This window comes from Muntiacus reevesi, chromosome 5 (assembly GCF_963930625.1).
Source record: "Muntiacus reevesi chromosome 5, mMunRee1.1, whole genome shotgun sequence".
NCBI classification, from domain to species: domain Eukaryota; kingdom Metazoa; phylum Chordata; class Mammalia; order Artiodactyla; family Cervidae; genus Muntiacus; species Muntiacus reevesi.
In genome coordinates, this window is record NC_089253.1 from 28,466,956 (window position 1) to 28,492,535 (window position 25,580).

At 40.6% G+C, this 25,580-nt stretch overlaps 1 protein-coding gene across 1 annotated transcript in view; it reads right to left on the reverse strand.

Annotated features, from left to right (window-relative positions):
* The window catches only part of CDON (cell adhesion associated, oncogene regulated), a 97,015-nt gene extending 72,409 nt beyond the window's left edge, over positions 1-24,606 (reverse strand). Inside the window, exons 1-2 of the mRNA XM_065937369.1 lie at positions 24,428-24,606; positions 22,557-22,700 (exon numbers count right to left, since the gene is read on the reverse strand). The gene's annotated coding sequence lies outside the window, so the exon portion shown is untranslated. The remainder of the gene's footprint in view (positions 1-22,556; positions 22,701-24,427) is intronic.
* Positions 24,607-25,580: the final 974 nt, after the last annotated feature.

The following is a 25,580-nucleotide window of genomic DNA, read 5'->3' on the forward strand; positions in this document are numbered from 1 at the left end:
CTGCTGGGGCCCATGGTTCAATCCTTGGTTGGGGAACTAAGATCCTGTAAGCCGCAGGGTGTGGCCAAAAGAAAAAAGAGAAGATAAGGAAGCAAGGCTTTTAGGGTATACAAGTTTTCAGGAATTAAAGTAGGTAAGGAGGGGTGAGGTGAGCCACAGAATAAAGCAAGCACAGGTGCTACTGGAAAAACAGAAGTGTCACCCAACCAAGACTCAGAGGCTGAGAAGACATCCCAGAGGATACAAGATTAGGTGAGTCAGGTGGAGAAGTTTGGGGGGAGGGAGAAAAAGCAAGGGGAGTGGCATATTCCAAGCAGAAGGAAGAGTGTGTGCACAGAATTAGAGACACAGAGGGGAAGGAAGAATAGACTAGAGTGGACAGTTAGGACAGGGAGACAACAAGGCCACATAGGTGAGTAGATGCCAGAGTATCAAGAACAAAATAAATCAGGTTATACCGCTTGGCTTTTTTCCCCCTGAGTCGAGTATTAACAGCTTTTAGGCAGCAAGAGTCAAGATCAGACTTGTGCCTTTGACAAACCATTTACCCTGCCGTGTGGAGAAAGGCTGAAGAGGGTTTAGGAGGTTGTTGTGAAAAGGAAAGGGGACCTGTACTAGAGAAATAACAGGGGATACATGTGAAAGATTTTTTTTTTTTAATGTTAAGACATGGACAAGTTCAAAAGCTATTTAGGAGGTGGTACTGATGGAACTTGGGTAGTGAACGATGTGAACTGGGAAGGAATACATCTCTTAGACATCTTTGGAATCCATTGTCCGCTCACTTCTGTTTCCCTTTGGCTTCGGCCATAAATAAAGGTATTAGATTTTGGATGTGGAAGAGTGAGTGTGTGGATGACTGCCTTCACTAAGACAGGAAATGCACGAGAAACGGCAGGGTTTTCCGTGGTTTGTTGTTGCTGTTTGGAGTTAGCAGGGAACGGAAAGGATGCATCTTAAGGTGTGGAACTAACAAGCCGAGTTGGATCTAAGAGAAGCTCTAGGAAAGACCTAGCAGGCAAGCTGAAAAGCTTAAGAGAGATGAGGGAGGCAAGGGCAGACAGAGAAACTGTGATTCCCTAAGGGGGAAGGAGTCTCGGGCTAAAACCTAAAAATGAAATAAAATCAACTTTAAAGGGGTACCAATGCCTCTCTCAAAAATAATGCTCATGATCAATGCTACTGATTAAAAGTGTTTTGTCTTAACAAAAGAGGAAAAGACAGAAAATTATATTCCAGGGATGGAATCAGACACTCAAGACTTCTTAAAAATGAGTTCCCAAATGTCCCTGGACTTTCACGCCCCCGTATATCAAAGGTACCAACCACGGTTTAGGGTAACCAGACACATTCCCTCCCTGCAGCCTTTGATCAGTGACAGTCTTCAGGCTGCCCACATGGGGTCCCAAGAAATGAGAGCAACAGCCGGCAGGCATCCTTCAGTGGTCTGACTGGAGGCGTGGGGAGGGGCAGGAGGAGGCGGAGGGAAGGAGAAGGGAAGAAAGAGCCCTCCGAAGTCCAGTGGCAGCAAATACAGCTTCTAAGAGTCAACATGTTCCTCTCTGGGGGCTATTCTCAGGGCTTTTAGAAGCCAGAGCATCCTTTCCAGCACTCATGTGCAATTGACAAGAATGCATTCTGCGACCTGCTGCAAAGCTTGAGGGCAGAATGAGTGTGTAAATTTTGTGCAAGCAGAGATTCAGGATGTCCAGCATGTAGGCCAGGTCAACAATGGGCAGACCTCTCTTTTCACCAGAACTCAGCACACCCCCCCACCCTTCCACCCCGCCCCGACCCGCCCCACCCCGGCTGCCAATGGAAACGCAGCTCTTGGTGGTATCTGCGTCCACGAGCTCGGAAGGATCACGCAGTTATGAGCATCTCGTTTTTTAAACCGTTGACACCTACAGACCTCACAGCCCTTCCCCCACTTCTCTGGAGCCTCAATCAAGTCAGCCGAGCAGACATGCTGATCCTGCTACCTCCACAAGCATTTCCTTTCACTGTGGACCATCAAAAGTCGAGGAAGCAAATGGAAGTGACTTGGAGTTATGGCACCAAAAAGGCCAAACGAGCAAAGAAATAATCAACTGCACATGAGCCACTTCAGCTCCAATACAATGAAAAGGGCCTAGGACTAACCCCAGGAAAGGTCACTGAGATCAAAGGTCATGAGCAAAAAAAGGCACCCGTGAGGGGCTGCCAGCTGCAAGGGGAGGCAATGTGGTCTTAATTACTCACCAAAAGAGAGGGGGTCTGAGCCAGGGCTGAGTTAGGTTCTAGCCACATATTTGTGTGTTTTTTTAAGAAAAAAAGTCAAGTGTTCCTGTTCCACTCTCTTTCAAAGAGGCTATTTCTTCCTGCTTCTAGAGCACAGGAAGCCAAGAATTGTGGAGATAAGATAATTCTGGCATCCACAGTGACTGTACAGGAGTGCTCCGAATATTTAAAAACATAGCTGCATACAGACAAGTGGAATTCTAAAGCGTGACTTAGGAGGGATTATTAAAAACACAAAATACAGCAAGTTTCAAGGAGATGATTCTTGAATCTCTTGCAATCATCACAAAATCAACACTTGCCACAAATCCAACTCTCAGTCGATTTTCGGGTTTGTCATTGGAATTGGCTTCATGGGAAAAGTAACACCATGATGGTAACAACAAAACAAATGCCAAACGCAAAATTTTAAGTTTACAAAGAACTAGCTGAACTTGAACAGGCTGATATTAGAAAGATCCAGTTATACACTGGGCTAATGTTCTTTGATGGAGAATGAGAAGGAGGAATGTGAAACCATTTTAAAAAGAGCTCTGGATGGTGTTAGGCAATAAACTTAATATAGTTGTTAATAAGGACAATGCCTTGCTCAGACCTTACCAAATGGAATGAATTTTCCTTGGCCATGACGAAAGCCACTGTCATGGGGTTTTGGTTTAGGTTTCATTTTCATAACGAGGAAATAAGGACTGAAGGAGAAACTCATTTCCATGCAACATATTCTAATGTATACAGGAAAATACTGAGGAAAAAGCAAAATGAAAAAAATATTAGAGATCTAAGAAAAAATATCTTGGCTGCAAACAAACTTGAATCAGTGATGGCTGGGCACTGGACCTCCATCAGGATGATTTTTATATTATATGACCTGATGAATTATGAGTTTCCTAGAGACCTGGAACATAGTGATACTAGTCTCCAAGTACCTTCTTCCATCTTTAAACTTAGCTGCATAAAATACAGGGAGCTCAGCTTGGTGCTCAGTGATGACCTAGAGGGATGGGATGAGGGAGGGTAGAAGGGAGACTCGAGAGGGAGGGAATATATGCATACATAAGGCTGATTCATGCTGTTGTACAGAGGAAACTATAACACAACATGGTAATGCAACTGTATTCCAATTAAAAAAAATAAAATAGGGACTTCCCTGGTGGTCCAGTGGCTAAGACTTCATACTCCCAAAGCAGGGGGCCCAGGTTTGATCCCTGGTCATGGAATTAGACCCCACATGCCGCAACTAAGACCCAGCATGGCCAAATAAAGACTTTTGAAAAAGCAAAATACACATAACCAAAAATAAATAAACCTAGCTGAATAAAATAACGGAAGGGGTCCACATTTCTCAGGAGGCCCACTTTGCTCAAGCTGGTGATGGGAATTAGGTCAGACACGGCTTTGTCAGAGCTGTCACAGCATCGTGTCCGTGCACTAGGCACTGAGAATGGGACCCTTCAAGCCCATTCATAGGCTGGCATACATGTCAATCAAGATGCCTGTGCCGTTAGCACACAGTCACCACAAATGGACTGATAAATATAGAGATAAGTACAAATGCACGAAGGCCTGTAGGAAACAAACTTGCATTCCTCGAAGTTTTGATAGACAGATAAAATCAAAGAGATGATCAAGATACAAAGTCCTGATGAAGTGAACAGAGAAAAATGGATCAATTAAGATTGGGATATCTTTCTAAACATAACACAATACTGCATGAAGTTTTAGTCCAACTGGGAGAGCCTGAGGTGACGTTTCAGCAGTGGGTCCACCTTGTCCACCAGAAATGAAACAAAGCTTGTTGGAACAACTCTGCTGGGCCGCACGCATGTATACCAAAGAGCAGCAGCTGCTCTGTGACATTATATTGGACAATGGTAAACAGGAAGGTCCAAAGAAAAGAATTCAAGAGCACGCTAATAGAAGAGACACACACAGACATACACAGTACTCACGGACGTCATCGGAAAACCAGAACAGCAGATAGACCCAACCAGGAAGACAGATAAACTTATTCCAGTGATGCCCCTCTGTGTAAAACTTTTCTGAAAATCCTTTGTTCATTACTTTTGGTGTGTAAACAAGGCATAAAAATCATCTCATTAGATTATGATTACACTTGATTTTTAACTCCATATAGTTTTAACTCCATCAGTATCACCCAATTAATTTATTAATGGTTAGTTCCAAAATACTCAAGAAATAAAAAAAAAATAATTTTAAATGCCATAAACAGTAAAGGCAATTCCAAAAGAACACCAAATTTCTTGGTACAATAACAGCAGTGTGATATTAAATATACAGCTTGCCAAGGTAACAGACTTCTTCAAAGACATAATTCTGATTTAGATATTTTATGTTCTGGTATAGTTCTGATATTTTTTTTTTCATATCATACTATACTCATGTCATAGCTGACATTTGCAGAACGCACATGTTGATACAGGCATATACCTTAAGGACTTATTACTGGCTTCCAGAACAACTTGAGTTTTTCGTTTTCTTTTTTGGTGAGATTTAGAAGAGAATTATTAACTTGGTTGTTTATATAATGACAGATGATTAATTTGAATCTTAAAAGTATAAGAATGCTATGGGTTGGATCCTTTGCTTAATTTTCTAAAATCTCTTCCTTCAACCCGTTTTCTAAGACATTATGAGCAGAGTTGAAAGCTGTAGCCTAAAAACACAAAAAGCAGTTTCTCAATTCATTTACACAACAAAAACGTATTGAATGTCCATATTCAAAGCAGTGGGGGGAAAAAAATGATTAGAGAAGAGATGACATAGAAGTAGAATAAGCTAACAGCTTGATCTCATTTCTTAAATCTCTGACATCTTTAACTCTTGGATTACATATAAACAGCAGCATTTAAAACTTTTTTGACGTAAAAAAAAAAAGTTTCCAAAAGTGACAGGAGTCTGAATTTATTAATAACATATTTTTTAAGTATTTAATAAGAATATCCAAAATATATTTTTAAAGAACAGTTGGTAGTCTACAGTGACGTATTTCTTTTTCCTAGAGGATTCAGTCAGGTAGAACATTTAGTAAGTAAGTGTGGCTTAGGTTCTGTCTGCAAATAGAGGGGGGAAAAAAACCCACAATTTTCTCTCAGTTGTAGAATTCTATGACAAACATTTTACAAGTGCTATGTTTAAATGAAAAAGCACTTAAAAGCCTGTGCGCACCTCTTACACTAGTTTTGCCTCATCTTTGGCAGACTCCAAACATGACTGCATTAATGAAAGAGGAAAGGGGGAAAAAAAACAGCAAAGGTATCCAAAATCAACAAAATTTCAGCTCTAAAAATTAAGTCAAAAGCATTAGTTCAGCCCTTCAGTTTGCAAGCAAAAAAGAGACTGCTTGTGTTCACCCTTATTTAAAAAAAAAAAAAAGAAAAACAAGTTGGAAAAAAAAGCAGGAGACAAGTTTACAATTTCATGGTAAGAACTTGAAGAGGCAGACCCTTTACTTTGTATTTGGGTAAAAGAAACTGAGGTTCCCTGGTGGCCCAGTGGTAGAGAATTCACCTGGCAACGCAGGAGACAGGGGTTCGATCTCTGGGTCAGGAAAATCCCCTGGAGAAGGAAAAATCCACTCCAGTTTTCTTGCCTGGAAAATTCCACAGACAGAGAAGCCTGGCAGGCTACAGTCCACAGGGTCCCAAAAAAGTCAGACATGACTTAGCGACTGAACAATAATAACGAAGAAACTGAAGAAATTTCCCTGGCAAATTTTCCTGCTTTGTGAAAGTGTCATCCACTATTTGACAGTCAAATTATCTGTGAGGTTTTCACAGAATTCTGGGGACACTGTTAGAAACATATACACAATGGAAAAGACAGACCTTCTTATGAAGACTCAGGGTTGTCTTACAAAAGAAAGGCTGCTGAAAGAAAAACAGCACCGCTGATTTGAAAGCTAAGTTACCAAGCTTTCCAGGAACTTACATTGAAGAAAACATTTCATAACTCTACATAATCACCTCCTTTTTCTCTGCCCAGCTTCCATGCCAACCTGAGTAAGACGTTAAGAGGGAAGGCCCAGCTGGCAGGTGTGGGTGTTCCAAAAATCAGATATTATTTTGTTTATTTGAATTACATTCTTTGCTTGAACAGCCTCGGGGTACAAATAAAACATACAAGTAATTAAAATAACCAACAGCAGGACTAATAAAACATCTAAAAGCAACTTTTATATAGAGAGAGACTCTAAGTGTTTGCCTCCTGACCTCAGTATATGGAACAATGAAGGTACATGTAAAACTAAGTGAGGCATTACCATTTCTGCTGGAGAAGGATAAAAAGCCAACTTAAGTCTGTGCTCAGAGGGAGAATGCGACTTGATGCTCATGCGTCATGAACACATGGCCGTAAACATTACAGATGGAGAAACATCCAGCATGAGACAGCAAACACGCCATACCCAATTTTGCAAAACTGTACCCTGATAGTTTACCAAATTTACTCTAGAGCAAACGTTCCCAGAGTTTGGGATTTCAATAACCAGAGACACCTAAAAATAAAACAAAACACCAATATGTCCCATGTAAGAATACCAACCATTAACCAAGTTAAAAAAAAAAACAAGAAAAGAAGAACTGCCATCTACAATCACTGCTCGTTGGAACAGAACAAAACATGAGCCAAAAAGTAAGTTTAGAATAAATTTGGCTTTAGGAAGTAATCACTCCATACCTTTCAGTTGGTTGTTTCTCATTTTACTCCAGATGAATATAAAATCCACATTGTAAATTATGCTGGTTTAAAGATCAATGTTGAGAAACAGTAATCGAAAGACTTTAAGGTCTTCACTCTTATAAATCAGTAGATTATAACAGCTCATCACCAACATTTGGTTATAAAAGAGGTTAAATCATGTGTCTCTTAATGGAGCATTAAACACACAGCCCCCTCAGATTTTCATCTTGAATGTCAACCAACAAATCTCCCGGAAAGCAGCGTTTTTACTCTTAGTACTGACAGGTTTCTGCCACTCAAAAAGACCCCACTGGTCCCAGTACCACCTGTACTTTTCATTATTAACATTCCTCTCCAAAATAGGCCAAACTTCGGGACCTTATTGGGAAGTGAAATTCCCGTTATCCCCTTACTTTCTCTGCAGATTATTTTCAAAGTTTGTTTTAAAACTTTACAAAAAAGAAAAAAAAAATTTTTTTAAGAAATTACTGAGATAAAACATAAGGAATTTCACTAATACTATGTTATAAAAGCCCTATATCTCCTTGAATGCACATTAAATTTACCCAATGAACAAGTATATACCTGAATCTGTAGCATTTCCATAATAAATTATTGTAATCTTCTATAAATTAAAGCAATTTTCTCTCTGTACCATCATGTTACATCAAATAAAGATGGCCCTGTCTATAAGATCTTTAAAAAAGATAAAATTAAAAAAAAAGATAAAATAAAACGTCTTCCCTTCTTCAGCAATGGCTTTGATTTTCATTTGAATGTGATTTCCTGAGGAAAAATGGTAACCAGGGAACAGTATTGAAGGGAATGTATAGAAGTTGGTTTTACCTGACTCATTACACTGGGAAAATAAAGAACTAGGCTAGATATCTATAGGTCATATAAATGTAAAAAATTTCTACCGGACCTGGATTAAATATTAGGTCCGTGAGGGAAGGGAACCACATCTGGTTTGGTCACTTCTGTATATCTAACACCTGCGAAGTAACCTGCACAAAATGAGTGCTCAGATAATTTCCCCAAGATTGCATAGCTAATAAATGATGGGGGTGAGATCGAACCCAGGGTGAGCCCAGGCCTCCACTTCACCCTTTCTACCCATAGCTTCTTAAATAAAGGAGAGCCTTGAGTACAGGTCTCTTTTTTATGCCCGTTGAATTCACTGTAAATCCACAGCCACTTCTCATTCTGGAAGGATGCTTAAATCTACCAGGTTTTAGTTCTCTTTCTCTATTTTAGTTTTAATCTGCAGATGAATTTCTGAAGGTATGAAAATCTTTTTTTTTTTTTTAAATTTCATGGTGTTTCTGCACTGCTGAAACTTGAATTATTGTAATCCTATTCTAGGTCATCAGCCAAACGATAAAGACATGACACAAAATTTCCATGCCTGGTTTACATTTGTGTTCTTGGATCATATCCATGACATGTGAAGGTCAAATGATGTTACATAATACCATTCAAAGAAAGTTCTGAAACAGGTGAAAAGAAAAGGAGGAACTGTAAATCATCTTCTAGCTCATGGAAGCATAAGTGCGCCAAACTTGAAAAGCAGATGACATAGCCAATGATATAACATAACATTAGAAACATGTGTATTATAAAGATCCCACATTACTATGGCTCATCAACAATGAGTAAATATGAATGCATACATGCACTTCATCAAATGAATTTTAAATTGTTTTTCAGTATTATGTATCAGAGTGTACTTTTAAAGTGGTCCACAAAATATTGGACCAATAGTTAAAAACGAGTTCAATATTAAAAAGAAAAAACAGGGACTTTCCTGGCAGTCCAGAGATTAACGATCCATGCTTCCAGTGCAGGGGGTGTGAGTGTGATTCCTGGCTAGAGGACTAGATCCCACAAGCTTCGAGGTGCAGCCAAAAATTAACAAATCAATCAATTAATTAAAATAAAAATGAAAAGTTTAAAAAAAGAAAAGAAAAATAATGTTAAACATGCTTAAAATCAAAGAATCAAATCAAAAGGACAGGTCAAATATGAAAGAAGCAACAGTATCTTCCTATTAGGGCTTCCCAGGTGACTCTAGCAGTAAAGAACCCGCCGGCCAATGCAGGAGATATAAGAGACACAGCTTCAGTCCCTGGGTTGGAAAGATCCCCTGGAGGAGGGCATGGCAACCCACTCCAGTATTCTTGCCTGGGAAATCCCAGGGGAGATTTCCCAGGGGTCGCAAAGGCTACAGGGGTCGCAAAGAGTGACAGAACTGAAGCAACTTAGCACACACGCATCTTCCTATTATTCAACTCAACACTGACAATGTAACAAAACAATTTTTAAGATTTAACATTTTTGAATTACGTTGGCTTTGTGATTTTGTCACAATGTGTGAATGTAGTTTCATAAGAAGTTTGAATCTAGTTTATTTTGTACATAATTAAATGAGGTTAATAATAAAATTTTTTGAACAATACTGGGGTTTTTAAAATTTTTTCCCTTTGATAAGTGGCACATTATTCAAGTTTGTGCACTCCTTTTTAGCAAAATACAGGACATTATCACCTCTCTTAAGATATTAACTAATCACACACAAAGCTAATTCCTTGATTATATACATCTTTGCAAATCTCAACTGAGAATGGGGGTGACAGGACAAGAATTATAGTTTCAAACACTAGATTCACATTCCCCCAAATCAAAAAGGTTAAAAGAATCTTGTAAATGCTATCTACCTCCACAGCCACCAAGACCACTACCTTAAGAAAACTCTATAAATGCAATTCAACTAAGCTTTATCCTCTATTCCATAGGCCCCAGAGGGAATATCTTAAAAATCTGTGCATTTTAGAGTTATGGTACAATGTTTTTTTCAGCAAACAGGCTCATTATTGCTGCAAAATTTACTGTGCTTCCCTGAAAACCCGGATTCCAGTGATATAATAAAAATACAATAATGAGGCCAACCTGAAAGGTAGAAGAAACAGATGAATTCTCAAACCTTAAGCAAAAAAGTATTTAAAACAACAATGAAACAGTAAGACAGAAAAGTATCTCCTTCCTGAAGCATCAGTACTGTCACTGCTGATGACAGAAAGGAACTCCAGGGCAGACAGGCCACAATCAGGTAGAAAGAGACGCCTGCAGCCCCCCAACCTTCTCATGTTCTGATTCCACAGCTCCTGGCTCCAGTTCTTTGGATTCCCCTCTGCTGCTAAATCTCAGTCTTGAACAGTCACTTGAGGGCTTATCCCAAGGGGTGGCTAGGGTGGGGCTGAGAGTGTACATCGCTGGCCTCCCTCCAAATCAAACATTTGCATCAGATGATCGCATGTCTCTTCTATTTCTTTTTTAGAAACAACTTGGGAATGATACTTTATTGGTGGTCTTCAAAGCTATCAATCCCAGTTAAGTGTTTACCTGCTCTGACCATATTTAGGCCCAAGAGAAAAAAAGTCATTTGAAAGAGATGTAAGAGCCAAACTCATTATTAAGTACGTATACATCAAAATCCTAGAAAGCACTGAGATTTCCCACAGATAAGAACATTTGTACCTTTGGTGGGAAAATTATCAAGAAGAATTAACAGAGGGTTCCAACCATAGATAGCTCTTGCTTTTAAGAACATGTCAATAAGACTAGGTATGAAGTTCATCTCATACCTAAAATGTTATTTTCCTGGTACTAAAGTATGTTTCTATTGAGTCTGGGGAGATGAGAAGCAGAAAGGGGAGATCACAAAGAAATAAAATTGAAATTTGGGGTAAGAAAGTTAAGATGCGTTCAACTATTTGGGAACATGGGAAAATCACCACCAGCTATTACATTATTCACCTAACCTAACCACTCTCTGCGATGGAAGCCAAGTCCTAACCAACTCAAGAACAACAACATATAATCAATTCTAGTTTCTTTCCACATTTCCACAGCCCCCAAAGTTTAATCCCAGCTCATTTTATTTTGAAATGACTGTCTCGAATTCAGCAACATCACAATAATATTTTGTCACTATTAGACCCCAGCTCACAGATAATATAACAGCAACAACAGCTCACTTGCAAGAAGCACCTATCAAGCACCTATCAGTCTGGGAGGATTAACTGAGGTGATCCCGTTATACAGACCGGGAAACGAAGGCACATAGAGGCCTTAATTACTTTTTAAAAATTTTAAACTTTTTATTTAAACTTTTTTATTTAAAAACTTTTTATTTAAACTCCCATGAGAAGACGGTGGGGTCGGGCTTTGATCCCACTCCTGACTCCAGAGTTTATTGTAGTCTAAACCTGTATGATCAATGGCCTGAAAGCTCCCAGGTTGTGAAAACTCCATTTACAGAAAACGAATTCATTCTCAATTGTTTCACTCATCTGGAAATTCCTTATGCTCAATTTACTTAAAATAAGGTGGAGAGGGTTCATCTGGTCCTATACTCATTTCTACTAAGCAACATATGAATGATTAAAACACAAGAAATCTTGGCTGGACACAGAACTATATGTAGACTAATGATTTAAAGTGTTGCCAAGACCCTGGATGGGAGGGGAGTTTGGGAGAGAATGGATACATGTATATGTATGGCTGAATCCCTTTGCTGTTCACTTGAAACTACAACATTGTTTATTAATACAAAATAAAAAGTTTAAAATTTTTAAAAAGTAATTAAAAAGAACATCTGGCACATTTCAGCCATACAGAGAACCTGTTGGTAATGAGGATAAGGGACAAATAATGCAGCAAAGGTTAGCAGCGACACTCAGTGACACTCTATTACAAGTTTCTAAATCATAACCTGCTGACCTAAAAATATTCTTTTAAAGCCATTTAATTATACCATTAAAAATAACATACAAATTAATATCTATTAACCCCAACAGATAAAACTACATTACATTACAGACTTGGTTGATACTGGGCAGTTGGAAATCTGAACAAGTATTCATTCTTGCTCCATTTTTGTCCTTTCTTTAAAAAAAAAAAAAAAAAAACTTACAGACAAGCTTCATCAATCATTAAGAGGGCCTGGTTCTGATATTATATGAGCTCTGTCAACCTTAATCAAATCGCTTGCCAGATCGTAGATAAGTAATGACTTGCTTAGGTTAAGCAAGGCCAGAGTCTTCCTTCTGTAGTATATACATCTCCAGAGTGAAAATAAACAGCCTCACACCTCAAACTAGGAGCTGGACTCTGCGCTCTTATAACTCAGCTCCTCTCCAGCCCAGGAGGAGAGGCAAGATTTGCCTTTCAGTTACCTATTTTTCTTTCTTTCCTTCTCGATCTGGTCATCAAAACTTTTAAACTATCTCATTAAACTAGTTTGATCTACAATGAAAGAACGCAAGTAATCTATCCTTAATGGTGTAGCATTAACATTTGTTCTAGCCAATACTATACAAAGATATGGGGCTTCCCTGGTGGCTCAGATGGTAGAGAATCTGTCTGCAGTGCAGGAGACCTGGGTTTGATCCCCGGGTGGGGAAGATCTCCTGGAGAAGGGAATAGCTACTCACTCCAGTATTCTTGCCTGGAGAATTGCATGGACAGAGGAGCCTGGCAGGCTATAGTCCATGAGGTTGCAAAAGAGTCTGACTCAACTGAGTGACTAACACTTTCACTTTCTTTCATACAATGATATAAAACAGAAAACAAATAGCTAATAATAGGGAAGCAGGCTCAAGAGGGAGGGGATATATATATATATATTTATGACAGATTCAAATTATTGTACAGCAGAAACCAATACGATACGGTAAAGCAATTAACCTCCAATTAAAAATAAATTTAAAAAGAAAAGAAACAGTTAATGATTGACAAAAGAAATATAAGAAGAATCACTTAAAGTTACAAAGTTTGTATTCATTTTCTAACATATCCAAGAAACAGAAAGATTAAGCACTGATCTCATCTGTCATGCTCAGAACACAGGGGTACCATGGAACAAATGTTAAGAAAAAGAGCATTCAATTTGATTTGATATTTATTCCACAAGCAAAAATGTATATGTAAAATGAGATTTATTTCTAAAGGCCCTCTTTGCTATTTTCCTTACTGGGCATGTAACTGGAAAGGGCTTTCAAACTTCATTTTCAGCTGGAATATACCATTAAAGAATTTCTAAGAATCCAGGTACCTGCTCTAAAAAAATGTGTTGGAAAGTAAGGATCCCTGTCACCAGGGGGGAATAAAAAAAATTAAAAGACCTCTTTAAAGAGGAAAGAGCAAAAAATAATAATAATAATAATAAATAAAATAAAGAGGAAAGAGCTTAAAAAAATACAAAACACCTGGGAGTCAATTTTACCTTGGGCATAATTTACTTCACTATCTCAGTATCTTCCATTAGGTCAATAGAACCTAGGATGCAGTTTGTGGTTTACATAGGTCAAAGACAAAAAACAAGAAACTTCCTAGCAGTCAAATGTTTAGGACTCAGTACTTTCACTGCAGGGCGCCAGGGTTCGATCCTTAGTGGGGAAACAGATCCCATGAGCTACATGGTACAACCAAAACCAACAACAACAACAACAACAAAACCTTAAAATTTAACTATTTTATTCTATTCCTAATCACACAAACGTGCACTTATAATCTAAATTAAGCTTAAAAACAAAGACCACAGTTTCAAATAATCTCCTCTTCCAACATTAGAGATATTTTAACCCAACTTTGAACTACATTAAAAACTCTTGTGTGTGAAACCAATGCTCAATCTTTATTTTCCTCATGACTTTCCTTCTTATGAAAACTTTACTATTTCATATATTATTGCAAACAGGGGAGAAAAAAAACTTTTAAAACACTCTGCAAAGTACAAAGGACTGTATAGAATTATTTAAGAAATAACGACCATTGGAAATAGAGGGTAGGAGACAAATATTCTGTAAATAGAATGAAAAGAACCACAGGACAGGGGTCTAGCTGAACTAGCAATTCCTCAGCACAGAGCTGCGTGAGCAGAGGGGGGTCCTGGTTTCACCCAACCTGTCTGTGCGCGCAGTGTCAGGACCATCGTTCGCGCCCCAGTCCTCTGGAAGCATCATTCTGATAAGTCTGTATGGCACTCATTCAATCAAGGCCCCTGGCGTAGCCAAAGCAATACTTTGCTCCTTGGTCACAGCACTGTTTATTGTTAAACTGCCCAACTATTCCTGAAGTACCCATCCCTCTAGATGATTCAGGCACAAAAGATGCCAGTATTTATCAGTGAATTAGAAAGAACTTTTTAAAGCAAATGGGGACTGTTTGTCTAGGAAATGGCAAGTGAATGGATTCTTTCTCCAGAAAACTCACATTTCAACATGAAGGGGGAAAAAAATCTTCATTGCACAAATGAAAAACTCAGAACTCAATCTCTCATTCTTGATTGTTGAAGGCCTCAGGAGTTTAGTACGTGGTGTCTGTTAATTTGATTCCATGCCCATCTGACATCTACAGTCACAACTCATTAAGTATTCAGTATATGTGTACAACACCGAGCTGAGAAAACATGGGTCTGATCAAGGGTTGTCTTTGTTCTACAGGGTCAATTGTTTCCTTATCTTTTTCCTAATAATCTGCCTATCTGGAAGAGAAAATCTCCAAATAAGTAAAACATTGACAATTTTTCTTTAAAACAATTTCTACTGTTAGTTTCCTGTGGGGTAGGATACAACCTGGACTTATACTAAGCTCATATTTAGAAACTCACGTGGGGAGTTAGCTATAAGACCTTATTAACATTAACAAGATGTATTGAGTCAAATCCCTGAGCTAAAATTTATTTGATGCTGCAAAAAAAATGATTATCAAATCTCTGCACAAGCTATATTGTTTATGATTAAAAATCCCACAGCGGCTGCAGTCACAGTGACAAATATAAAATTATTTTAGGGCCTAACCACGGTGACAACAGCTCTTTTAAAATGCATCCTCGAACACAAAAGAATAACCAACAATGACAATTTCATCCGCTAACCTAATAGGAGACCACAGTTAACAACCCATCTTAGAATGATTCAAAATTGGCTTTAGTCAGTCATGAGGCTAAAAAAAAAAAAAACTTTGGCTCTAAAATGTATGATGAAAATTCTATGAAAGGCGTTTATATGGGTCTACAGTCAAAACATGAATAACTTAATAACTAGAGCTTGGAATTAGGGGTTCAGAGTAGAAGTTTGATCTGTTTTTGTTTTACTCTCAAAAAGGACTTGACCATAGTAAAGGAAGTGTGCCTAATATTCAATAAATAGAAATCAAAAGAGCTGATTTAGAGGTTAGGACCAATTCTATAATCAGATTATAATATGACTTGAAAATATGTTCTTCGGGAGTAAAAATGCAGAATTATGTCTAAAATCTAACCCATCTGTACTATAATCCTTCTTATTGTAAAACAAAACGTGTAATTTCATTTTGGAAGACCATCTAAGACTTAATGGAAGAAACAATAAAATGACCTGGTTTAAAAAACTGATCAGAATAGGAGAACACACACGGTAATTTATGGATACAACACAGTGCTAAGACCAGTGTGGTTCTACTCGGGCGCTTTAATAATCTATTAAGAAACATAAAACTATTTTCCCAGGATTCAGCAATCCCAAGATCTACTGGAACAACTGTTCCGATGCATGGAAACCAATTTGAAATCCTGGTGCATCGGTTGTCATTAAATCATGCCAACATCTAAAAGTCTAATTAGCCTAATTTCAAGAGTGAACAGGGTAATATAGGCAGGGGGAAACACTAGATTCAAACAATGTTACTCTATTGGTGTTTATAAAGAGGAGTAAACAGCACAAGTCTGACACAATCCCACTCATAATCACATTTAGACATTCCCCCTCACATGACCATTTCAGCAGCTAATTATCAAACTTTTTCAATATATTGAAAGCTATGTAACATCAAATAATGAAGCTTAACTCCACTTCATAGAGGGGGATTCTTCATACCTACTCTCATAACTTCACATTCACCAATCTAGGAGGAAGTTTAAACCACTGAAACAGAGGTGAGTGAAAAACAGTATATCCGTTCCAGCTAAAGCTATGTTCACTCCTTCTTACTGCCTGTTATTCACTGTGCTAGTTTGTTGCACACACGCCCTGAGGCTAAAACCATGAAAATAAGCCAAAATAAATGGGCAAGAAAAATCTTATCCCTAGCTTATGATGCTATTTTTCTTTTTATTGGATACAAGAGGCTGCCAAGTTCTGATGTCACTACAGTAATTTCATGGCCTGATAAAAGTAGTATTTTATCCATTAGACGTTCGTCCCCTTTGCCAATTTCACCTCCAACCAGGCAGTGTATGCAATTACTCACTGAACAGATTTCAAATGATAGTAAAAGAGAAAATACTAATTACTGTTATTCTGATACCTAAAAAGCCAATAACTGTCAGAAATTTCCCTGGCAAGAGACAGAAGGCAGAATGTACTTTTTAGTGCCAGAAATCCAGGAAAACTCCCCTAATACTATGTATTAAAAAAACAGACTATCTGACATCAGCTCTCTGAGCACAAAATAACAGCAGAGAACAAAAATAAACATCTTAAATACATAAAGTGTTTGAAAAGCATTCCACTGATAATGTGATGATAGAAGTCCTAATATCTTTTAACATTTAACTTTTTTTTTTTAATCCAAAGCTTTCTTTCAATCATAATTACACACTTCTGCCCTTAAAAATCTAGTGAGATCAGTGACCCTGCATGTCTCTGGGATCTCCCAGACAAGAATACAGGAGTGGGTTGACATTTCCTTCTCCAGGGAATCTTCCGGACACAGGTATCGAATCCTCTTGTGTCTCCTGCATTGACAGGCAGGTCCTTTACCACTGAACCATCTGGGAAGCCTTGTAATTCTCTGTAGGAGTGAGTCAGCAACTTGGCCAGCGGGGGAGCTTCAAGTAAACTCAGGTGTGTACCTACCTAAAAAGGTAGCAGATACTTGTAAAGTGTTCTCATTTCTGCCAATGATACACTTAGAATACTGGAAAGGGCCCCGTTTTCTAAGTAAAAAAGAATATTTGGCATTTACTTGTTACTGATAAACTAAATTACATTTAAAGTGAAAGGGTCAACAAAAAGAGGCAGTCCTCAACTTTAAACTAGGGCTGGTGTGAGAAATTTTATTTATCCAATGGTTGTGTGGAACTCTACACATTTTTTCCCTCCAAAATTATGCACAGTTGCCCCCCACCTTATCCATGGGGGATACATTCCAAGGCCCCTAAGTGAATATCTGAAGCTGTGGACAGTACTGAACCCTATTTATACTGTGTTTTTCCTATACATACATATCTATGATAAAGGTGAATGTATGAATTAGGCACAGTAAGAGATTAACAATAAAATAGAGGAATTTTAACAATAAGCTATAATAAAAGTTATATGAATGTGGTCTTTCTCTCTCAAAATTTTGCACTATTGTAAATATTGCTCTTATGATGATTGATGGTAGGAGGTGACCAAGTGCCCACCCAGATGTGATGAAGTGATGTGAGTAACAGGCATTGTGATGTAGCATTAGGCTAGTACTGACCTTCTGGCAATATGTCAGAAGGACGATCACCAGCTCCTGATAACCCTGGATCACCCAGGCGTGACAAAGTGAATGGCTGGATGTCAGCGGCAGGACAATACTGAAGGTTTGGGGCTCTTGGGTGGTGGCGGTGGGGGGAAAGGATTTCATTACACTACTGAGAACAGCATACAACTTACAAACTGTGAATCGTTTATTTCTGGAACTTTCCATGTAATATTTTTGGACTGTGATAGATCCCAGGGAAATGAAACTGCAGCAAGTGATCCCTGGGGTAAGCGGGACTATTGAACGTGGTGGTTAAGTAGCACAGCCCCCCAGGAGAGCCCGTCTCATGGGCTCATACTGAAAAGGCCTTTGGGGGTCATGAGGTCCCAACTCTCACCCAAGGAAGAGGTTTCTTCTGCAGCATCTTTTGCAAACGCCACTACAACATGTCTAGCAACAAGGAGCTCACACCCTTTAAAGGAGCATTTTCTGTCCTGAGGCAGCTTTATTTGTCAACAGTTCTTCTTTTGAAACAAAATCTGCATCTTTCGAGTGCCCCTCTGGGACAAAAGATGACTCATATATCACTATTTCAACCCTCCCCACCCCCAGTGAAATCTTGGCTGCTGGGGTTCTGATTTAAAAGCAAAGGGGACTACTTGCCCCTGTAGTCCAAAGGAACCCATCCTGCACACGGTGGTATGTGAAGATGGGCCTGGTGTCAAGGCGCTATGAAAAAGAAGGTTAAATAAAATTACAAACATTGAAAAAGACAATGTCTCTGGAGAAAGAAGTGGCTTTCTCCAGCAGAACACCCAGAAAATGCTTCATCAACATTTCCAAGAGCAGAAACACACACTATTAACCTCAGCTGCAGCCCCTTCCAAAATTTAAAAACAAAAAACACACTTCTGATTCATCCATATCATCTGGTATTCTTATTTCACTGTTTGGTGAAATCAATTTTACTTATTTTGTAACAGGGAATTCCAACAATACAAATAGAAATTCCAAACATATAGGCAGAGACTGACAGCAACTGTTCAGAACGTTAGTGACTAAAATTCTTCCTGATACAATTGTGAGGTCCCATTCTTCAAAATTTTCCTGCAGTATAACAATATCCTTGCTCCATTTTCTTCCATTATGGGTGGATTTTTTTTTTTTTTTTACGAATCCACTGTGTTGTTTCGCTTTCTCCTAAGAGAATATGATGCTCATACTGAGCTAGTTATTGCTTTTCTAGAATGCACCATGCTAAGTATTGATTTTGACATTAAATCCTAAGCATGAACATTATTAGCTATCTTAGATGGTCCTTAATTTGAGGCTCCCTCTCTCCCTTTCTAAACACACACATAAATGAAGGCAGTTATCAAAGGATTTGGTTCATGGAACTGTCACTGCAGGTGACAGAACCTTCAACCCAACTTCATGTACAAATTTAAGGTCTCTCTAAGATAGTGACTAGGATCTCATTTTCTAATGACTGAGGAAGAGATGTTGTTATTTTCTTGTTTTCCCAATAACCACATACCTAATGTGCCAATAAAATGAACTACTACGAACTTCAGAACAGGCAAAAGATGCGAAAACAATTGGAAAAGCATGAATTCCTACCATGCACAGTAATAGAGATGGCTCTCAGACATAAGGAGCAGTGCAAGAAACCAGATATAAAGAATATTTATCATGGGAGTCTATTTTTATAAAGTTCAGGAACAGGCAAAACTCACATATGGTTGAGACTAGTCAAAATAGCTGTCCTCGGCTGGGGGCGGCAGACAAGTCCGTGAAAGGGCACCAGGGCGCCTTCCAAGATGAAGAAATGTCCTACATCTTGATCTGGGTAATGGTTACCACACATGTGCATATATAAAACTTCATCTGGCTGTTCGCTCAGTATACATTAACTGTACACTTGTGTACATTTTTCTATTATACCTCAAAGGGGGGGGATGCAACATTGTTTCCAAGTGACTTTTAAGTCTCAATTGCAAAATGAAGGGAACTGTAGCATACTGAAGCTAGAGCAGTTCCATGTGCCCCCACTATTACTAACTTCGGAGAATTCCTCATTATTTAATCTTCAAAAGGAATCACTTCTGGATCAAAGTAACAGACTAATGTGTACAGGAGGAGTTACCTAAAATAGCAGCTAACATTCACAGAGGTCTTACAATAAGCCAAGTGCTTTACTTTCCGTATCTCCTGTAAACCCCAAAACAATGCTAACAGTTACTACTGTTATTAGCCCCATTTTAGGGATGAGGAAATCAAGGCTTAGATCAAAATCACTTTCCCAGCTCACACAAATAAAAACAGATGAGCTAATCTATGACAAGAACAGTTGAAAAGCAAGCTGTGTGTCAGCTTCTTAATTCTGTTTACATAAGAGCAATATAAAAATACTGTAACCAAATGTAAGCAGAATACATCTCAGTTCAGTAACATAACCTGTGCATTTCCCCCCCTTTCAAGTAGGATGTAACTTGACAGTTTCCTAACTCTATGGTTAGAAGCACAGCACTGGTTCTCAAGAACTGAAGTCCTGACTCACATTCCAACTGACAGGTAGTAAAACAAAATCTGCTTTGGGATAGTTTTTATCTCTGGCCATCAAAATACACCACACAGCAAAGTTCCTGAAAACTGTGAACAGAGAGGGGCCCAGTGCTAACTTTAGTGTTTACTTCCATTCATTCCAGAGTCTTTTCAATCTGACCATACTAGTAGAATGCAAGCCCAGGAAGAAGGTAGAAAAAAAAGTTAAACATATTCTCTAAAAGACTTCTTCATTTTTTAAACACTTAGTGTTAAACATTTAGGAGGCTCTAGTAGAAGACTACACAGGAATCGGATGGGGAAATCTGTGACACACAACGAGATTTTAATCAGAAACAAAATCTATCAAATTAACCATCAAATAGGCTACTGCTCTCTGCTCTAGTTGAAAGCTACAAGCACTGGAACTCACACTCATTTTTAACTATTCTTGGAAGATGAAAATCAATTAAGTAGAACGCCCAAGATTCAGAACTGCTCTTCCTTGAAAAACACACAAGAAACAAACCAGGCTCATAGTCTGAAGAGCATCTGTATTCAAAAACCACTCAGGGGCAGGGGAAGAAGGGTGGGGTGAGGGTTGGGGAGGGGGTGGAGTGGAGTGACATGCTGATGTTTCTCAAAAATTTTGCTCCAAAGATTTTACAGAATATTTCTGAGAGATATATTTTCATTTATTTGTGGCCGCTGGCAAGTGTGCAAAGCGATGCCTTAAAAAATCCTAGCAATCAGAATTCTTCAAAAGACAACAAAAGAGAGAGACATATCCTGCACAAAGGTAAATGTTGTGATAATAATGTTACAAAAACACAATAAAAGTCATATAAAAACAAGACAGCAAGCTCAAATATGCCTATTCAAACAAGCATTTCATCTCTGCAAAACACTCTGCTTCACAGAAAAGTCTGATTCTGCTCTTGGCTGAAAAAGTTATTAAAACAATAAAGCGGCCCTTACAGGCGAGACCGAACTGTACCATGATTTTACATAGTTATCAAAAGATCATTCAGAGAAAACTTACCAGGTCTGCAACGTGTATATGCTTGTGCTTCGGAGGGAAAGCAGAAAAGTGACTTTCTGTACTCACAGTGGCGTGCACTTCAGGGTAAAGACGCATCACTACAGTTGTGCTGGTAAGAAAGTCCTGGCCAGCAATCTGCCTATGGGTTGGGCTCTTCTCTTACAAGATAAGCTGTTAAATCCTGCCTTGATTTTAGATCCGCTAACATATGGAGTCTTCTAATGTAGCCTCTCTCTGTCCTCACGCCCACCACCACCCCCCCCATCACCACTTGGCCCCCCTCCCTCTCCACACACACATACAAAAAAGGCACTGCAGGGCAGAAATTCCTCAGGTGCTCGCTAATGGAATTCCCAGGGTCTCGGAGCCGCTTCGGGGATCAAGAGATCTCATCGCCCCTGCTGGGGTAAGGAGCAGCAAGTCTGTTCCATTTAATCAAATACAGAATGAATTTTCAGCTCTATTCACTAGCTTGTCTCCAGGGCTCTCAAAAGGCACCAGGCAGCTAGAATCACACACATGTGGCTCTTTTAGGCAAGTATAATTAGTTTGATTTTAAAAAGCCACATTAATAATATCACCTCAGGACCATTATTCAGGGGACAGATGACAATGATACTGTATGTTTTAAGCCTGACAATGGGGGAAAGAGCACAGACAATGAGGGAGAACTTGAAGGATTAAAAAAAAAAACAACAAACCAGTTTTTCATTTAATTGTAATCCAATATATTTAAAGTGAAATTAAATATATCCCATATACTATCTCTTCATTGTAATTGAAGAGAGTCAAGCTCTCCTTTCTATTCTCCTGAAAAATGAGTCAGTACCATATATACAACATTTATAAATGGAGTGCTTATAAATCAATGAAATGTTTACGTATAATGTAAAATTTTAAATACAAACAATAAAGCATTCTCTAATTCATGTTAATAAAATTTCTTGAAAAAAAGCACCCATCAAAACTCACATTAAATCAAGTCCTTCAGAGCAATCTATTCAGCAACCAGACTCCAAATTTCCTTTCTAATCTAATTAGCTTCTATTAAGTAGTAAGATCATATGTCTATAGAAATACTATCCCTAGACGTCAAGGCTTCTCTTCTGATGTGTTGCCTCAGCTACACTCTTAGACAGTAGAAATGCTAACTACAAGGCAATAGCTAATGTAACAATGTGTTAAAAAAATAACAAATTTCTCACTTAATCATTTTAAATTTCCAATCTCCAGCGTGATTTTGCTACAATAAGGCTTAATTCTTGAGATAATTTCTCCAGTATTTTACTTAAAAACAGTACCAATTCACTTACAAACAGTACCGATTTCAAGTCCAAACGTCTGCATGAGAAACATTTCTAGAGAAGCAACATTATACTTCAACTTCCATTTTGACAAAAACATACATGAAATCATCTAGAAAGTCACAAAAGCAGAAGGGCAAAAGTGAGAAAAGAAAAAGAAAGCATGAGAACTAGTCAACAAGTTTTACCTGAAATTCTTGGAGCCCAGCCCTATGGCAGAAGTTCTCACTCCAACATAAAGACTTCCTCTTTACATATACCTTAGAGATGGGAGGATGGGGGGTGTCCTATCTTAAAATGAACTTAGTTCCTTCCATGCAGAGTCAAGCCACCTGCAAAGAAGACGAGTAACACGGATTTAGAAGCCAGCCTACACGAGGTAGATCTGTATGCTCCAAGTCCTAAAGGTTCTCTGTGCTTCCTGGCTGGAGGGTCAGAGCTGTTTAAGTACTTTCCACAGAAGAGGAGGCTGATGAGAACCATGGCAATCAATCAAGGCGTCCCAAGTGAGTTACTACACAAACAATAGCACAGTACCTCTAGTAACTGATTTTCCTGGTTGATTAAACTATTCAAACAAAGACAGATTTCCCAAATACTATATCCGAGTTTTTGCATGAAAGTTAAACAATATACACATGTGTGTGTGTGTGCGTGCGTGCGTGTTTTACAGAAATATAAATGTTTCTGCTCCACACGCTGCCAAACACACACCCAGGGCACGTCTTTACGAAATGAAACAGGTTTTCTCCATCCTTCTCATATAACTTAGAGTATGAGGCAGTTTATTTCCACATGTGCAAAACAGAAACTACAGTATTTGGTGCCTCTCTGGGTTCCTAAGAATGCTTTCTAGTTAAGCACTCATTTAAATTTTCCAGAAATTTTCTAGAGGTCGCTTTCATCTTGTTCTAAAAGTTGAACTACTCCCACATTCTCAGCTAAAATAGACTACCCCCCAAAAAATGATCTATAAAATGTAATAGACTGTTTAGAATTGTACTGAGAATAAACCCATTTCATGCTCCAGTCCCCTCCCACCCTCTCCTACCAGACACTGTCCACTAGTTATGCCAAGAGTCAGCTGGAAAGTCTGCAGCTTGTGGCATCAGTGAGGCAAGGAAGGAGAATTGGCCTTGTTCACCTTTACTGGCCACTGGCCTGAGACTGTATCTCATGTTTCCTTTTAGTCCAGTCTTCTGTTTCTCAAGGTGTCTGATTTAAGGACACAGAGGTTAATGAGATTCCCTCAATTCTAGATGCCAACTTGGAAAGCAGCCTGCCCTTCAGGCACCTGCCACCCTCTGGAGTCTGAACTGGGAAAAACAGGCATTCTGGAGAAATCTCTTTTTGGAGAGCCTTCCACCTGATTTGGTGGGCTGGGGAGAACAATGAAGGGAAGGGCGAGAGAGGCTCTCTAGCCCCTCGGTGATTTATTACTGAAATTCCTAGATGTGGAGAGAATGCAACAAAGGTCTGGAAGCTGCAGAATGAAATAAATAGCGGGCTGTAATGTATTTAGCAAATGATAATGCAATCCACAGAATGCTTTACAGAGGAGAAGGAAAAAATACGCTCCCTGGGGCTGGGAAGTCACTGAGTCTGTGAAGGCAGAGAAAGATACATTGTGCAGGAAATTTCTCTTGATTCTCCCTACACATAAATCACTGTCTTCTCGGGCGCTCCGCGGGGATGGAGGTTGAGAGAGGCGAGAGATCCGGCTCCCTTGGGAAAACGATCCGGCGCCCCTTGCACCCCGCTATGCTTCATCTCACCTGCCCCAGCGGATCATTGTCAAAGAGATTGCATCGTGTCACTGACACCTCACCCCGCCTCCTCCACGAGGTGGCTGAGTCCCCAGGACCGGGAACCTAGGAGCTCCCCGCTGCGCATCCCTCAGTTACCCTTCCCAGACCCCGCACGCAGCCTGGACCCCCAGCCCCTCCCGGGCAGCCCGCTCTCCCGGACCTCCAGCTCCCAAGCCTCGTGGCGCCCAAGCCCGGTGTCCCCAGGCCACCCCCCCCCCCGCCCACCCTTAGGTGCGACCCCACCCGCGCACCTCTCAGCGGGGCTGGCTAAGCCCCCAGACCTCCTGCGCGGCAGCCGGCTCCGAAAGCCACCCCCAGGTCATCCCCCGCGCGCTGGCGGCGGCTACGGCGGCGGCGGCGGCTGCGATCCGAACGGGCCCCTCCATGCACCGGGCAGGGCAGCGGGAGGGCGCGGCGCCTCGCACGCCGGGGCGGGGGGCGCGGGGGCGGGCGGCGCGGGGTCCCGATCTCCTCGCACCAAGCCGCGCGAGCCGGGCACCCGGGACTCAGGGGAGGGGAGGCGGGGGTGGGTGGGCGGAGTCACCGGGGCGCGCCCCCGCGGCCGCGCTCCTCCCCGCCAAGGCGCGCGGGCGCGTCACCCGGCGGGCGCAGCGCCAGCGAACAGCACGCGAGGAGCGGGAGGAGGGAACCGGGCCGCGGAGGCCGCAGCTCCCCGCCGGCCCGCGCCCCGCCGGAGGGTGCGCGCGCAGCCTGCCAGATCAGCGGCGGGGGGACGGGCCGTACCAACGAGCGCGGGGGGGGGTGCTCTCCGGCAGGCGCTTCTCCCTGTCCCACTCTTGCTTGCGCTACAAGGGCGGCCCCCCAGGAAAGGAGAGGAAAGTCTCTGCTTTGGCTTAGGATGGGGGAGGATGAGCTGCCTTAGCAATGCTCGGAGTTTCCCATAATGCCTGCACTCCCTCCCCCCTCGCCTTTACTTCCCCGGGAGAGGCGGCCTTTGGGGCGGTCCACCTCTAGGCTCGAGCACGAGCACTACTGGCTTACTCGGTCCCCGGCTTCCCCGCCCAGGCCCCGCCCCTCATCCCTCCACCTAAGTCGTCTGCGGAGCCAGCCAGTCCATCCCTTCTCTTGGCTCGAACCTAGTGTCTGCCTTATGGCTCCGGCTTCCCGCCGCTTTTGGTTCCTTCGCCTTTGCCCCACGTTTAGTATTTAGATTCTTAGGCGGTGAATCTTCCTCGGGTTCACCGCTTCTCCCGCTCTGTCTTCACATACACGCAGGCAGGTAACAAAACTTCCCAGAGACTAGGAGAGGCTCAGCGTCGCCTCGGGCAACCACCTCGGCCTTTGGCCCCAGAGTCTTTCCAACTTGTCCTTTGGACGTGCCCCAAATGATCTGATTTCGGTGAACTTCAGTTGTTCAAACAGAAAAGGGGGAAATAATTTCTA